Below are 18,139 nucleotides of genomic sequence, written 5' to 3' on the forward strand. Positions count from 1 at the left end.
AATCACATATAAGCTCAAAATTAAAGCTCATAAACTTGCAAAAAACAAAACCCCATGAGTGAGATTTGTCAGAAATATCAACAACCATAAATAATATACATTGTTGTCAGTGGGTACCAGCTCATGGCGACCATATGTACCACAGAACAAACAACTGCCCAGTCCTGCGCCATCCTCACAATTGTTGTTACACTTGAGCCCATTATTGCAGTCACTGTGTCAGTCCATCTTATTGAGGGTCTTCCTCTTTTTCACTGACCCTCTACCAAGCATAATGTCCTTCTCCAGGGACTAGACTGGTCCCTCCTGATAACACATCCAAAGTACATAAGACAACGTCTCGCCAACCTTGCTTCTAAGGAGCATTCAGTCTGTACATTTTTAAAGACAGATTTGTTTATTCTCCTGGGAGCCCATGGTATATTCAATATTCTTCATCAACACCATGATTCAAAGGCATCAATTCTTCTTCGATCTTCTTTATTCATAAATTCAGATTTATACCAGCAGGGAAATCATATATTAGAATTTATAGCTAGGGACAATAGTATAATTGTATACTATATTTACAGTAATAACTTAAAAAAAATTTTTTTTAATAACTTACGATATCATAAAAAAGAACCAGAAAGAATTTATTACCAAAATTAACAGGAAGAACTGAAATAAAATTATACCTTAGAAATAAAATGTAATTGTTCAAATTAGAAATACATGGCTAAACACCAGCTTACACTAAAATGAATACAGAAGAGAAGAAGTGGCCAAAAAGCTAAAGAAATTACCAACAATGCATCAAAGAAAGTAAAGGTTATGGAGAGCTTAATAAATTTTAAATATCTTCAGGATCAAATGAAAATGCCTAAAATTTACCTAAGTCAAGTCACAGAAGAGAATGTAGGAAAAGCAGTATTTAAAGAGCTATTCAGCTTTGGATTTTCTGTAACTTCTTGACGCAAAGAAGGAGTCCTGGTGGTGCAGTGATTAAGTGTTAGGCTGCTAACCAAAAGGTCGGCAGTTCCAATTCACCAGCCACTTGCTGGAAATATTTTGGGGCAGCTTTACTACATTCTGTGGAAACCCTGGTGGCATAGTGGTTAAGTGCTACGGCTGCTAACCAAAGGGATGGCAGTTCAAATTCGCCAGGAGCTCCTTGGAAACTCTATGGGGCAGTTCTACTCTGTCCTATAGGGTCGCTATGCGTCGGAATCGACTCGACGGCACTGGGTTTTTATTCCATCCTATTTTTTTTTTTTTTAGGGTCACTATGAGTTGGAATTGACTGGACGGCAATCGGTTTTGGATGTAAAGAAAATAATTTATATAAACTGGAAGCACAAAGGATTATAAATAAGATAAAAAGAAATAAAAGCTTAGGTACAAAATAAGGAAACCAGAATCGAAATCAAACCCACTGCCGTTGAGTTGATTCAGGCTCACAGTGATCCTATAAGACAGAATAGAACTGTCCTATAGGGTTTCCAAGACTGTAAATCATTATGAAAGCAGAGTGCAACATCTTTCTCCTGTGGAGCAGCTGGTGGGTTAGAACCATGGGCCTGTTGGTTAGCATCTGAGCACTTAACCACTGTGCCACCAAGGAAACCACAGAATCCCCACAAATGGATTATTTTAAAACTGTCAAAGAGAAAAGACAGCAGGACAGTAGTTATATAACAGACTTCTCAATGGCAAATATGTAAGCCAGAAGACAGTAGAATATTATCTCAGATCCTTAGAGGAAATGACTGTCTACCTAAAATTATAAAATGAGTAAAATTATATTTCAATAATGGCGGTAAAATTAAAACATTGTCAGATAAATAAAAACTGTAAAAGTTTCTGCCATGTGACTGTAAATGAAGTTGTTTAACGAAAAATCAGAGACAGATTAAATCAAGAACCCTACTTGAGACTATATCTTTCTTCTATTAAATTCAATAGTAATGATTTTTTTGACAAAATCACATTAAACATGATATGAAATACATTTAATTTTAATTTTATTGGCTTTATATTTAAATTTTTTTGGTTTGGTTTTTTTAGTTACATTAAAGGTATAAATTTAGGAGATGTATATGTAGTTTGATGTTTGTTCATATTTAGGTTATGTTTAGTAATAATAATGTACTTCAAATCCAGTGGTTCGTGATATATTGATTGCATTCATAGGCATCTATGAAGCTATTTCAATGTGAGAAACACTGAACTGATTAATATCTAATATCTCCTTCGGCTCTCAAATTGTATGATTCCATTTCTGTATCTATCATGTTAAGTGTCACTTCAAAATACCTCGTCAGCTTCAACATACTCTTGAGTGTGGCTATCATTGAGTCTGTTTATTGGGTGTTAAGAAAGAAGCATCTTTCAACCATTCAAGAGTCTCTGCTAATGTGTCTTATTTGGAAGCCTTCAAATTTATCTCCATTAGATCTTCTAATGGATATGACACTTCTGCAAATGTAGCATTTTACTTCTAACAGAATTCTAGTCACAGAAAATATTTAAATGATTGCACCGTTGATATTGTAGACAAGGTTAAAAGCTCTATAGAAGTGTATGCTCGTTTGATTATCTTTCTAAGGAAATACTACATTCGGATTTTTCTTTCAGACCTACTGGATCCCTAGAAGATGCAACCGCTGCTCTGTAAGGATGAGCTCCTTAATAATATTTTTCGATCATCTAGAAGCTTTATGGAAACCCTGGTGGTGTAGTGGTTAAGTGCTACGGCTGCTAACCAAAGGGTTGGCAGTATAAATCCCCAGGCGCTCCTTGGAAACTCCATGGGGCAGTTCTACTCTGTCCTATAGGGTCGCCATGAGTTGGAATCGACTCAACAGCACTGGGGGTGGGGAGAAGCTTTATGCCTTTATATATATATATATATATATATATAAAATATATATATATATATATGTTTACTGCAAAGGCAAAATTATGCAAAATATTTCCAAAGTTTGTAGACAATCAGAAAATGAGCAATGGCTTTACATTTTAAAATATTTTACATTCTATAGTATTTCATTCTGTAAGAGTTTACTTCATTACAAGAGCTAGCCCATTTCTTTTCTGCTTAAAACCAGTTGCTTTGAATTCTCTTGTACTGGCTAAGGGAGTATTTAGCAAATATTGCTAAGAAAGACTATTTTTTATTACTCTCATAATATAGCGGATGAACCATGCTGAAAAAATTTGATTTTAAAACACATTCAGAATATTGTTTTGTAATGTCAGGGTATGTTTATTATATTTAGTTAGGTTCATTTATTACTTTTCATCAGGTATATCAAGATTTCAAATGAAAAAATTATGAAATGCACAATTCTTTTTCCAGAAAATGGAAAATACACACAAACGTACACAAACACCACAGTCTAATAACCCCAAGTTAGTATTGTAGAGATACATACATGTATCTCAAGTCTGCACTAAATTAACTAAGCAGTTGTTTTCAAGTTACTACGCCTACCTGGCCCCTATTTTTCTTTTTTTCCCAATAAAATAAAGGAGTTGGAGGTGGAAAAAAGGTAGTGTGTTTAGTTAGATGACAGCTATGTCAGTCAAGAATATTTTCAACTGTGGGTAACAGAAAACCCAACTAAGAATTGCTTAACAATCAAGGTTTTTTTTGATTTCTTTCCCGTAGAACAAGAAATCTGGCTACCACATAAAAAGAACTGTTAATTAAGCGGCTCAAAAGACACACAGGTGCTACCATTTGTTTACTCTTCCAAATTTGGCTGGTGGCCTTTGGTCTTACTGATTTCAAGATGGCTGCCATAGCTCCATGTATTTACATACACTCAAGTAAATGACAAGCTATGTTTGTCCTTCTTCTCCCAGAGCAAAAATTTATTTTTTCCTGAAACCCCCCACTACACTCACCTTCCAGAGTACTTCCTCTTACGTCTCACTCTACAGAACTAGGTTCTACACTCATTACAAAGTAAGCTGGCAAACTTTGTTCTTCAAAGAGGATACTAGGGAAATTTTAGGCTGAACTTCTTTGTTATGCGCAACAGTTCTGTATGTTTCAGGACATTTAGTATGTACAGCCTAAGAGCATTGAATGTCAGTAGCATCTCTTAAGTCCTTCTGACACCCTAAAACATTTTCAAATATTTCTAAATTCTACTTAGAGGAATGAAACCTCCTCTGGGTAAAATCTATTACCTGGAGTTAGGCACATTTCCACTCTGAACAAAACTGAAATTCTGTTGCAAATTAAGACCTGGTGAATGGATATTTGGTAGGCAATCACAGTGTCTACAATGAATTCTAAACTCTTTTTCAGTTCTAATGTCTACAATGCAATGAAGGTCCATTAGGTTCAGACAAACTCATTTTCTTATAAACCTTTTACTATTCTCACAACCAAAAAAAAAAAAAATCCTATAATATACTTTTTCAATACAAGCAGATATATTTATTCTTTTAGTTTCAGTACAGTGCAACTATACTAGTCCAGCAATGCAAATTGTAAAAATTCCAGACACTTTGAAATTTTTGATAGGCAATCAATGTCTCATGTAATATTAGGGATTCAGAGAGAAATCAAAGGCACAACAGAAACAGAAACGTCAGAGATTATAGTTTTATGTCGATGGTTCCTAAGCAAGATGAAAATGGAAGAATCTGAACTCTTCAGCATCCTCTGTCTCCTGAAATATTTGCTAGTTCTTTTCACAGATGGCTCTAAGTATGGTGCCTATTTTACAGTAAGTCTAATTAAATAAAAATGTTCCCAACATCTACAATTTTTTAGTAGACTCTAGACATGTGAAAACAGAAGCCCATCTTATTCACCTTTTCAAGCCAAGAACAGAACGTAGCAAATAATGTTCAATAAAAGTATATCAAATAAATGAATTTCTGCCTTTGAATCTAAGACATTTGCAGCAATGGGAAGAAGTACACAATATAACCCCTTTTTGTGTCTTAAAAATATTTTATATCACCTTCTTATGTAATTAAGCATATAAATACATTGAAATATTGAGCATGTTGACAGTAATTTTCTTTGAATCTAAAAGCAGTGGTTTAAAAACCAGGGTCTCTAGGACCACTGAGGTTCTATATAGGTATCTCAAAGGTTTGGAGAGGGTTTGTCAGAGGATGAATACAGTGAAGGTGGTTAATTGGCAGAGCGTGGCCTTTTACATCGGCCCTAACTATTGCCTTCTATTTTTATATATTTTATTTATTTGGGTTCTATATAATATGTTAGCATAAACACACCGCTAAAAAATAATTTGAGAATCATGGTCTACAAAAATGGATAGGTGCAACTACCATTTTACTCCATTCCCAGGTATGAAAATGTCTTCAAAGTTTGTTCAGGGAAGCCTACTTTCCAATGAAGGTTAAGAACTATTCTTTCAAGATAAAATGTTCTTGATTATAGTCACTAGAAATGAGAGACTAGAATCCTTTCTTCATGTGTGACAACAGCAATGTCCCCTGGAGGCAGAAATGCAAATTGCCCTTCAAATGATGAAGACTATTCAATGTTCATTTAAAACTGTGCAAGGTGTTGGGGAAAAGAAATTAATAAGACACAATATCTCCCTCAAGGCATTTACTAGACATTACATAATAGATATGCAAATATGTCTTTCCTGTTCTTAGAAAGTCAGTACCACCCACAACCCTCATAGGAATAGTCCAACACAATACAGACTTGGATCCTTTCAGACATGGTAATTAGACTAAGAGCAAACAACTAATACAAATTCAGTGGATCATAATCTCTCTATGTGGAATTTGGAAATAGGTGCTGATTCAGAGTGAATGAGCTACAGGGAGGAAGAAAAGGGGAAATATGTAGCAAAAGAGAGTCAGAGTGGGCACTTGGGCAAGATAAAGCCACATGGGAACTGAAATTATGAAGAAGCAGAGACTGAGAGCCTTGCTAAGATAACCAGTTTTCAGAGGTAAATGGGAGGAAGGTACAAAGAAAGAAACAAAGGGAAAAGAATATATGTCCCCAAAGGCAAGACACTACAGCTTTCCTGTCCCTTGAGGCCCAGTGATACTTCTAGCAAATGGAGTCTATGAAATTTGCCAGGATCCTAATAATGTTAACTCCGTTTTCAGTGCAGTAAGTTTGAGTGGGTTTGGGTTACTCTTTCTTCAGTTAAAGGACCACTGACTAGGAGAGGGAGACTGACAGGCAAACATACAGTAAAACCTGAGGGAACCTGTGTAAGGCATAAACCTGTCAGAGAACGAAAACTAAAATATTTTCTGCTAAAACAAGTGGTAGAAAAGTCGTAAGACTGTACCCTGTCAAAGGAGGAAAATGCGTGAGATCTGGAAAAACAAGATAGTCCCATTGAGTTCTGTCTTTCACAAGTTTCACTGTACCTAGTCCTCTGTAAACCACGGAAGTGTTAGTTATTATGCTATGCTATATCAACCTTTAAACTTTCCCCTTTATATTTAATTGTACGCCTTGCCTCCTATTCCTCTCTCTCCTGTACTATTGACAATCAGTGTTATCAGTACTTCTTTCTTACTTCTTCACACATGCAAAATCACGCCTTTTTTGAAATTCAACGTATAGACTTTAAGAACAAATGAAATAAGTAAAAGGAAAGGTGAAAATCAATGCCTCTTCATCCTTTTACATCTTTAATCCAAATAGAAGTCTTAGTTGCCTTTCTTACTTCTTTAATTATACCTCCAATTTTTAATAGTAGTTAAGTATTTTTACAGTGCTTGAAGGCAGTTCAAAGATGTAACATTACATCAAGCTTTCCAACATAATTACAATGGAATTGTTGTTTTTCCATATTTTTGCCAGTAAGAAAAAAAAAAAGAAAAGTCATATGAACTTTCATGTCATAGATTCTGAATACTAGAGTTGGGAAATACTTGGTAGTGAAATAAAGACTAATAGATGAGCATTTTGTTCCCCACAATCCTTAAGAATATATTTCTTCTGGGTGCTTCAAGATGAAATGTGTTTTAAGAAAGGTTCAGAGACCTAGAGTCTACTTTCATCAAGTAAAGCATTTGAAAGTTTAATGTGAATTAAGAAAACGAAATGCAATAAGCTCTTCATGTCATAAAATCAGCTGGTTTTCATACATTCAAGCTGCGTGGGCTTTGGCATTCAGTTTTAAATTGACACAAATAAGGCAATAATGATCAAAACCAGGAGATTTCCTGGTGAGTCTTTTTTTTTTTAATGACCAGATGTGAAGACCTGATGGCCCTGAGGGCAGTGCTAGGCCATTAGTGCCTACTGGGTCTTAATTCTCAAGAGATACTGCAAACTGAGGCTTCTACTTTAATCAATGACTTAAAGAGATGCAGAGACTTTGATTTTCACTTATTCATTTCTCATTTGAACTTAAAGTTTATATGTTGAATTTCAAGTAAGGTGTGATTTCACATGTGTACCTACAAACAGTACACTGTATACCATTAACCCTATCATCAGATTGAATAATAATAAAAAATAGCATATTTAAAGATAATCATGTAATTGCGAAAGACAGTTTAAATTCATATTCTCCTGTCTTATTGATTCAAAAAGCAATTATATAAAACAATATGTATATAACCATATTATTAGGCCTATAATGTACAGAAATTTAATATATTTGATAATATAACAGTACAAAAGAAATGTGTGGGGGAAATGCTGTATTACAATAAGGAAATGATACCAGAGGTAACTGTAATTTACAAGAACAAATGAAGGGAACAAGAATTAATATAATAAACTCCAAAAATATATATTTTCTCTCTTTATTCTCTTAGCTTTTCTAAAAAATAAAAAAATTATATAAAATAATAATTATAATAATATATTACTGGGTATATAACATATATACAGAAACCCTGGTGGCGTAGTGGTTAAGTGCTATGAATGCTAACCAAAAGGTTGGTGGTTCGAATTCACCAGGTGTTCCTTGGAAACTCTATGAAGCAGTTCTACTCTGTCTTATAGGGTTACTATGAGTCTGAATCAACATGATGGCAATGGATTTTTTTTTTTTAAACATACATACATGCAGTATGCAACAAAAATAACATTAAAAAAGGCAGAAAGGGGAATTGAGCTATAAAGGAGCAATGTTTCTGTATCTCACTGAATTTAGTATAAATCTGAAGTAGACTCTGATAAGTTAAGATGAACATGCTAAGCCATAGAGCAACCCTAAGAAAATAGCTAAAAAGTAAACTGAAAAACTCGTCAAAGAAATTAAAATGTTATATCAGATAATGTTCACCTAATGCAAACAAATGGAGCGAAGGAAGAACAGAGGAACAAAAAAAACCTATGAAGGTATACAAAATCATAAGTAAAATGCAGACATAAATCCAACTATATCAACAGAAACATTAAATGCGAGTGGATTAAACATTCCAGTCAAAGAACAGAGATTATCAGACTGGATAAAGAACTAAGATCCAACTATATGCTGACTATAGGATATACAATTAGATTTTAAGACACAAATTATATGAAAGTAAGAGGATAAAAAATATATATTGTGAAAATAGCAACTGTAAGACATCTGGAGTGGTTATATATCAGAGAACACAGACAAAACAAAAATGTTACTAGTGACAAGATGGGATATTTCATATTGATAAAAGAGTCAAACCATCAGGAAGACACAATTATAAACTTATACGTGTCTAACAACAGAGTACCAAAAAACATGAAGCGAAATTGCAAGAATAGCTCAAATATTCAACAGTTAAAGTTGGGCATTTCAATACCCCTGCTTCCTATAATGCATAGGACAACTAGGCGCAAGTTTGACAAGGAAATACATGGCTTAAAGAATGAACTAGACCCAACAAGCATGAACAGAATACTCTAATATATACTAGTAGAATACATATTCTTTTTAAGTGCATCTGGAATATTCTCCAGGGTAGACCAAATGCTAGGGCATAAAAACCAGCCTCAATAAATTTAAGATGATTGAGATCATACAGATTATGTTCTCCAACCACAATGAAATTAAATTAGAAATCAATAACAGAAATAAATTTGGAAAATTCACAAATATGTGGAAATTAAGTAACACCCTCCTAAATAACCAGTGGTTCTAAGAAGAAATCACAAGGAAAATTAGAAAATACCTTGACAAATGAAAATGAAAACACAATATATCAAAGCTTATGGGATGCAACTAAAGTAATACTTAGATGGAAATTTATAGACATAAATATCTATAATTTAAACAGAAGAAATATCTTAAAGCAATAAACTAACCTTCCATTAAAGATACTGGGGGAAAAAAAGAGCAACTAAACCTAAAGCAAGCAGAAGGAATAAAATAGTAAAAATTTGAAATCAATGAAATAAACAATTTTTTAAAAATAGAGAAAATTAATGAAACCAAAAGTTGTTTTTTTAAAACAATTAACAAAACAGAAAAACCATTAGCTACACTGACCAAGAAAAAATAAGAGAAAGGATAAAAATTACTAAAACTAGTAGTAAAAAATGGTCATTACTACCAACCTTAAAGAAATGAAAACAATTATAAGGAAATGCTATGAATAACTGTATGTTTAAAATTTAGACAAATACAATGGACAAATTCCTAGAAATACACAAACTACTAACACTGACTTAAGAAGAAATAGAGAATCAGAATATATCTATAACGAATATCAAAATATACCTATAAAAACTACAGAGATTGATTTTTGGATGTTAAAACAACTTTTCATCTTCACAAAGAACCTGGCCCCAGATGGCTTCACTGCTGAATTCTACCAAATGTTTAAAGAAAAATTAATACCAAGTTTCACAAAATCCTCCAAAAATAGAATAGGAACACTTCCCAACTCATTCTATGACACCAGTATTACTTTAATATCAAAACCAGAGATAAACAATCACAAGAAACTAAAATTATAAAAAATGATACTGTATGAACATGGACACAACAGTATTCGATAAAATACTACCAAATTGAAACAACTGGGATTTACACCAAAAATCAATTAATGTAATATGCCCTATCATTAGGATAAAGAACAAAAGCCACACAATCATCTCAATCAACAAAGAAAAAAGAATTGAAAAATATAACACCCTTTTATCATAAAACACTCAACAAACTATGAATAGAAGGAAACCTTCTCAACTGGATAAACACCATATATGGAAAACCTATAGCTGACATCATTTTTCATGATAAATGCTCTTCCCCTAAGATAAAAAATAAGACAAACTTGTCTGCTACCACCACTTAGTACAACATTGTACAGGAGTTCTACCCTGAGCAATCAGATAAGAAAATGAAATAAAAGATATCCATATTTGAAAGAAAGAAGTAAAATTATTTCTATATACAGACGACATGACCTTACATACAGAAAATCTTAAGTAATCCATTTAAAAAATACATTAGAACTAATAAACAAGATTCTAGGGTACAGTATCAGCAAGATTGTAGGGTACAATATCAATATATAAAAATGAATTGTATTTCTATACTCTCACAACAAACATCTGAAGATGGCGTTAACAATTCCACTTACAAATGCATCAAAATACACAAAAAACCCTTAGGAAATATTTAACAAAAGTAGTACAAACTTACACTCTGAAAACTATAAAACACTGAAAGAAATTAAAGATATATACCCCACATTCATGGATTGGAACTCTTAGTATCGTTAAGATCACAATACTCCTCAAATTGATCTATAGGTTCAGTGAAATTCCTATCAAAACCCCAGTTGCCTTCTTTGCACAAATTGACAAACTGATTACAAAACTCATATTGATATTCAAGGGACCCAGAATAGCCAAAACGTTAGATAAAGAAGAGCAAATTTGGAGGACTCATACTCGCTAATCTCAAAACTTACTACAAAGCTGCAGTAGATAAACACTGTTCGATATCGGCATAAGAATAGACATGTAGATCAATGGCATAGGTTTGAGAATACAGAAATAAATCCTCACATTCACAGTCTATTGATTTTTGAAAAAAAAAAAAAAAGCCAAGGTGGTTCAATGGGAAAAGAATGTTCTTTTTAACAAATAGTGTTGGGAAAACTGAATATCTATATGCAAAAGAATGAAGTTGGTCCCCTACCTCAAACCATACTCAAAAATTAACTCTAACTTTATCACAGACCTAACTGTAAGAACTTAAATAATAAAACTCCTCGAAGATAATAGAGAAGCAAATATCTGAAGTTGGATTAATCAAAGCCTTCTTAGATATGACACCAAAAGTACACGTGTCGAAATACAAAATAGGACTTCATTAAAACTAAAAACTTTTGTGCTTCAAGACAGTAAAAAGACAACCTGAGAACGGGAGAAAATATTTACAAATCATATATATGATAAGAAATACAAGTAACTTACAATAACTACAATTGAGTTACAAATAACTCAATAATAAAAAAACAAAACAAAACAAAAAAACAACAGTTAACAAATGGGCAAATGATCTGAAAAGATATTTCCTCAAATGAATATTACAAATGGCCAATAAACACATCAAAATATGCTCTAAATAATTAACCCTTAAAAAAAAAAAAAAAACCCTTAGGGAAGTGAAGATTAAAACCACAATGAAATACTACTTCATAACCACTAAGATGTCTATAATCAAAGAAACATATGATAATATGTTGACAAGGATATGGAAAAATTGGAACTCTCATGCATTGCTGGTTGGATTATAAAATGATACAACAGCTTTGGAAAACAGTTTGGCAGCTCCTCAAAATGGTAAACATAGAGTTATAATATAACCCATCAATTCCACTCCTAGGTATGTATCTAAGAGTACTGAAAACACAGGTTCACACAAAATCTTTTACGTAAATGTTCATAGCAGCTTTATTCATAATAGCCAAAAAGTAGAAATAACCCAAATGCCCATCAGCTGAGAAATGGAAAAATTAAATGCACTTAGCAACAGTGGAATATTATTCAGCAATAAAAAATAATGAAATCTTGATAGATGCTACAACATGAATGAATCCTGAAAACATTATGCTAAGTGAAAGAAGCCAGTCACTAAAGACAACATATTTTATGCTTTCATTTGCATGAAATGTACAGACTTGGCAAATCTATATTAGCAGTTACCTAAGGCTAGGATGTTGAGGAAATAGTGAGTGACTGAATATGGTTATAAAGCTTTTTTTTGGGGGGGGGGGTGTTGGAAATGTTCTAAAATTGAATTTGGCGATGGTTGCACTCTTTGAATATACTAAAAACCATTTATACTTTAAACAATGAATTTTTAGTATGTGGGAAACCCTGGTGGCATAATGGTTAAGTGCTACCACTGCTAACCAAAGGGTCAGTAGTTCAAATCCGCCAGGTGCTCCTTGGAAACTCTATGGGGCAGTTCTACTCTGTCCTGTAGGGTTGCTATGAGTCGGAATCGGCTCGACAGCATTGGGTTTGTTTTTTTGTTTTGTTTTAACAGCATGTGAAGTATTACTTAATAAAGCTTATTTCATGTATCTATAAATAGATAAGTTTCATATTTTAAGGAGTTAGAACCAAACAACTTAATATTTACGTCCTAATAATCTTAGCAGCTGTTTGAAAAAAAAGATACACACATTTAAAGGAAAAGTAATATATGCATTTTATTCCTAAATAACCACAATTACTTAGTAGTGGGACGCAAGCTCCTCTTGAGCACTAACCATTTCGTAAGACTTGAAATCAGATTGGAGACTGCCACCCTCATTTCCTGTTTCACATTGTTGTTCACACGGTACTTGCTTTTTATCATAGCAAATTTTCAAAACCTAGCTTTGTAAAGATACAGTACGGTATCCTCGACAGGAATGCAGTGCAATCTAGCTTTTCGACTGTTAACTATTTTAAACTAGTAGTTCCCATGGTGTCCAACAGATGTTCTACAAACATTGAGATCTCTGCGTCTCACTTGGAACATTAAAACATCCTGTGGCGCTCCTCTGTATCCTTTCTACGAATTTGTTGTGGCATTCCACTTGGTAAGTGGCAGAACATGGATTCACATGCCTCATCTTGTAAATGCTAGTGCTCTCCTTAGCTTATAAAACCAAAGTGCTGATACCTTAATCAAAATGATTTAATCTCCAAAATAGGTTGTGACATTACCAAAATTGAAGATATAACTTTTATCATATTCAAATTTAAGTCAAAAGGTAAAATCACCCTGGGTTGTCAAAATGAAGACACAGTGGTTAAATTCAGAAACAGGAACCCTTTCAGAAAGTACTTGAGTTTCGGTAAAGAGTGGGGTAAATTATTAGCATTTCCTTTCTAATGGCTATGTGCTTAGACAATTACCTGTTCTCATCTAAGCGCACGTCTGTTGGTGAAAAGCACAGTTGCACCTCACATATTTCACAAAAGGCTTTGATCATTTATATAATTTTGGATTCTAGAGAAGATATCTCAAACTGAAATCACATTGCAGTGACACCAAAATTCAAGTCCAAAATTCATTTTCAGACACGACTCAAGAAAAACCGTCGAATGCGTACATGTTACTCTGTCTCTGTGGTTTCTAGCATAGCACTAAGAAACTTTTTTTTTTTCACTGAGGCATTAGGGCCTATGGGTTAAGAATGCTGGTATTGGCTTTAGGCTGATAGGGAATTACATTTCAACTTATCCATTTAAAATTAAATTCCCTTAAACTTCCCCAGTCTTCAACTGAGTCTCATAATCTACAGTTTTGCTTTTATTAGGTTGTTATAGCATCAAATAAGAAAAATTCAAAACACTTAGAATAGTTTCTGGAACAAACCAAAAACTTATAAATTGCGGTAATAATAAGAGTTGCTATTTTTAGGAGAATTATTAATCCAAGTTGCCTTTAGTATTTAAATTCTAAATACAGAATATTTGTTTTTAAAAAGAAAGGAAAATCACACAGGCAACTCAATTTCAATTAGCCACACTAATGGAAACAGGCAGTGATAAGAAGCATGAGATGATTCCCAAAGCTCTTCTACTTATGGTTGCCATGCCAGATACACACACACACGCACACACACGGGCACAGACACACACGCGCGGGCCCACACACGCACAGGAACAGATTCCGCATTTTACAAAACCAAGCACAGCCTAGATTTGTTATTTTAAAAAATGAGTTTAGGTTAACTTGAACATTTACATGAAGGATTCTACTTTAGAAATCTATTCCACATCCTAAAATGGTAGGAATGAATGTTCCTACTCTCTCCCCTTTATTAACAATTTAGGGAACACACACAATTACATAAAAGGTTCTCAGGCATCTTTCAGGTCTTTGTCCTGTGAATTTCACAAAAAACGCCATTTCCATTAAAACGGCATTACATAAAAAAGGGATTTTACTGGGGGTATTTTTCAGCAGATTAGCCTTCCTAATTATATTTTGCTTAGGCTAATGTTAAGATTAGTTTCTGTTCCCTAAACACGGATCAGGTGATAGCTGGGAGAGGCAGATTTGCAACTTTCTAGGCAGTTCAAATCCGCCAGGTGCTCCTTGGAAACTCTATGGGGCAGTTCTACTCTGTCCTATAGGGTTGCTATGAGTCGGAATGGACTCAATGGCACTGGGGCTGGGTAGGCAATGGAAAGAAACAACTCACAATGATTCTCTTAATTTAATCCACATTAATAGCATATCCATACAGGGAAATGTGAGTTAACGGTTGTCATAACCACCTCTCTTTTAAATTTTTAATGGAATTCGAGAGAGAAAAAGAATTGAGTATGTAAAGGGGGAACATACCACAATCAACTTAACATCATACACTGAAAAAGGACATATTGTACAGTATAAAATATTACTTTAATTATAAATGAGAAATGTTTATTTTACTCACCATTTTTTTAGAAAATCAAGACAAATAATGACTTGATTTGTTTAAATAATTTAATAAAATCACATCTAGATATTTACTAGTCATTTTTGGATACACAATATCTTAAAGTTCTTTCGTGACTTTTAATGGCAGCCATTAAATATTTACAAAGATGACACAGCAACCACATTTTGATTCAGTTATCTAAGTGAATTCTTTGAAGGTGAAGGTTAGACTGAAGATCTTTTTTTTTTTTTTTTTCAAGATCAGGAATCCATACTAATATTTTATGCATGAAAAAGTACAGTAGTAGTTGATGACCAAGAAATATTGATTAGCTGATGTGAATAGCATCAATAATGAATAGCTTTCTTCTGGCTCTGACTTTAGAACCACCTTTCCTCAGCATTTGAGTTTTCCTAAACTGGATTTTTTTTTGGCTTCCAAATATTAAAAGTAAAGTTCAATTCAGTTCACTACCCACTTACTGAAGACCTATATGTGCACAGTGTTACATTATGCTGGGATTGTAGAGGGTATTAAGGAAAGATACAGCGTCCCCTCACAAACACACATCCCTACCCACAAAGAGTTTATGACTAGTCAGGACGTGCTTCTCAAAGTGTAATATGTAAATATTCACCTGAAAATCTTGGTTTGGGAGGTGGCCTCAGATTGTGCATTTCTAATAAGCTCTGTCCTGATGTCCATAGAGAAGATTCACAGGCTACTCACAGATGCACGGGATTCAAAGGCAGAATGGGCTCACTGATTAAAAAAATGGAAGAAGGTCCATGACATGCAGAAGAAGGAAAGATTGTTCCAGTAGGTAAAGGATATGGGAATGGGGATGGGTGGCACAAATGGTTTGTGCTGGACTACTAACCTCCCCAGCAGTGCTGTGGAAGAAAGGCCTGGTGATCTGCTGCTGTGAAGATTACAGCCAAGAAAAGCTTATGGAGCAGATCTACTCTGTGACACATAAGAGTTGCCATGAGTCAAAACCGATTCGATGGCAACCGGTTCATTGAACAATTTGCATTCTTACAGATCTTGAAGACTGAGGATTATTTCACCGAACAGAGGTAACAGAAAAAGGACAATCCAGGTAAGGGGAAAAAACTAACAATATCAAATGCAGCATGTTTGGAGAGGATATGAAACAATCTGGAAGGCAGAAAATCCATTTTACCAGGGGGAAATAAGAGGTTTATAATTAACAACAACAGCAACAAAAATTAAACATCATGTTTATTGTGTTCATCATTCATGTCAGTAATCACATAAATCTATGATTGCCTTGCCACTTATAAAGTGTTTTCTCATCTGTTCTCCTCGGTGTGTTCTTGGAACAGCTCTGGAACGTAGATCTTTTTGTTGGTGATGGTATAACCACTTTAAAGATGACGATTCTATAAGTCACAAGTTAACTGCCTTGGCTAAAGTCGAACCATGAGTTAGTGCTGGATCCAAACTCCAAAGTTAAGTTTTGATCCACAAAACACTACTTCCAGTGACCATTATAAAAAAAAAAAATTTTTTTTTTTTTTTTAGGAAAAAACATATTTCAGCATCTACTAAGGCGAGTCTCTCTTCATCATTGCTCTTTGTCTTAAAAAATGCTATTTTCATAATATGTGTATTCCTTTATTCTCTCTCAAAAAAGACACCATATAGAAATATAAAATAACTTTTCATTTATTCAAATACCTATTATAATTTCTCAATTACTTTAATGCATTATTTATTGGGAATAATTATAGCCAAAACTTAGAGATGGCTTTCTATGTGCTAGATAGCATTCTTAACACTCTTTGTATGTATACCCATTTGATGTTCATAACAACCTATGATTGCATCCGCTCTTCACACCGCCTCTCACACTTGCTTTTCTTATGTGACTGATGTTTATTACGTTTTCTGTACTAATTATAACGTTAATTGTTTATAATAATAATTGTAATACTACTACCGCTACTAATAATAATAGTTAACATTTACTAACTGCTTACTTACATATCAGGTCTAAGTGCTTTGCATGTATTATTTAATTTACTGTGAAGTAGTGACTGCTATTATATCTACTTTGAAAATGAAAAAAAAAAAAACTGAGTAAGGGATGCTTAAATAGCTTACCCAAGGCCATAGAGTTCATAAATGGTGGTGCCAGTACTCAGTTGTAGGCCGGACCCGACTCATAAAGGCTTGAGAAAGATGATAGTTAAATTTTCAGGAACTTTGCAAACCAGTTGTTAAACACATCCATTATTACAATCATATACACTTACAATTAAATGAATTCCATTGAAAACTAAGGAAATGAATACTCATCACTTCCTAATTATTTTATTGCATTTCACTATTATCTACGCTCATGAAGTTATTTATGTCTATTATATTTGCCTGGTGGAAATCTATACAGCAGGATGCTAGCATGCATCTTTTCTCAATTCCTCATTTAGTGACACAATGTTAGCAGCTTGAAATCTACTAAAGTGGAGGTAGTTTCTCCAAGGAAGTCAGCAAATGGTACAACTTAGGTGCTTCTCACCCCCATCTCCTATTCCCCCCAGAAAGCCAGGTGTTAACATTTAGCAGCACACCACTGTGTATGGCTACCTAATCCTCTCATTGGTTGTACACATTTTGCAGTTGATTCTCCTATATTTTACGTGTAATGGGGTGACACATACATTACAAGTAAACTAGTACACATATGATACACCAATGTGCTTAGTGCTGTAGAGAAAAAAAGGTTAGGGTAAGGTGAACAGGGTATTTTGGGTAAGTCTCTGGGTTGTTTCTGAAGCAGGATATTAAGGGAAGCATACACACATGAAGAAGTTGGGGGACCAACCCAAAAATATCTAAGAGGAAGGATGCTGCAGGCAGAAGGATTAGCAATTACAAAAGGCTCTGAAGAGGAAGGGTGTTGGCAAGTTCTAGAAAGAGCAAGACTTCAAGTGGAGAGATAAAAAGTGAGAGGAGTGGAGAGGGTTAGGAGACAGGTCAGAGGAGGAGCAGGTACGCGACTGTGGAGGCCGTAGAGGCCAATGTGAGGAATTTGGCTTTTACTCTGAGGAGCATGGGAAGCCATTGGAGAAACTAGAGCAAATCAGTCCAGATGCTGTGACACTGAAAAAGGGCAAAGGCAGAAGATGGGAGACATGGTAGGAAACAGCTGTGGCTTAGACCTGGTGATAGCTGTTGGTGGTGAGAATTGGTGGGATTTTTGATATATTTAGAGATTAAAGTGTCCGGGTTTGATGATGGATTGGTCGTGGGTTTGAAAGGAAAGGAACAATCACGAGGAAAAGGTTTC

General features: G+C 34.2%; 1 protein-coding gene across 17 annotated transcripts in view; it reads right to left on the reverse strand.

The window, feature by feature from the left end:
• Nucleotides 1-18,139, reverse strand: part of NAALADL2 (N-acetylated alpha-linked acidic dipeptidase like 2) — a 1,621,055-nt gene that overhangs the window by 1,324,484 nt on the left and 278,432 nt on the right. Inside the window, exon 1 of one of the 17 annotated variants that reach the window (XM_049867807.1) lies at nt 16,954-16,997. The exons of the other annotated variants lie outside the window; for them this stretch is intronic. The gene's annotated coding sequence lies outside the window, so the exon portion shown is untranslated. Of the gene's footprint in view, nt 1-16,953; nt 16,998-18,139 lie in introns of those variants that run through there. 17 annotated transcript variants of the gene reach the window in all.

Source organism: Elephas maximus, chromosome 23 (genome assembly GCF_024166365.1).
Source record: "Elephas maximus indicus isolate mEleMax1 chromosome 23, mEleMax1 primary haplotype, whole genome shotgun sequence".
NCBI lineage: Eukaryota > Metazoa > Chordata > Mammalia > Proboscidea > Elephantidae > Elephas > Elephas maximus.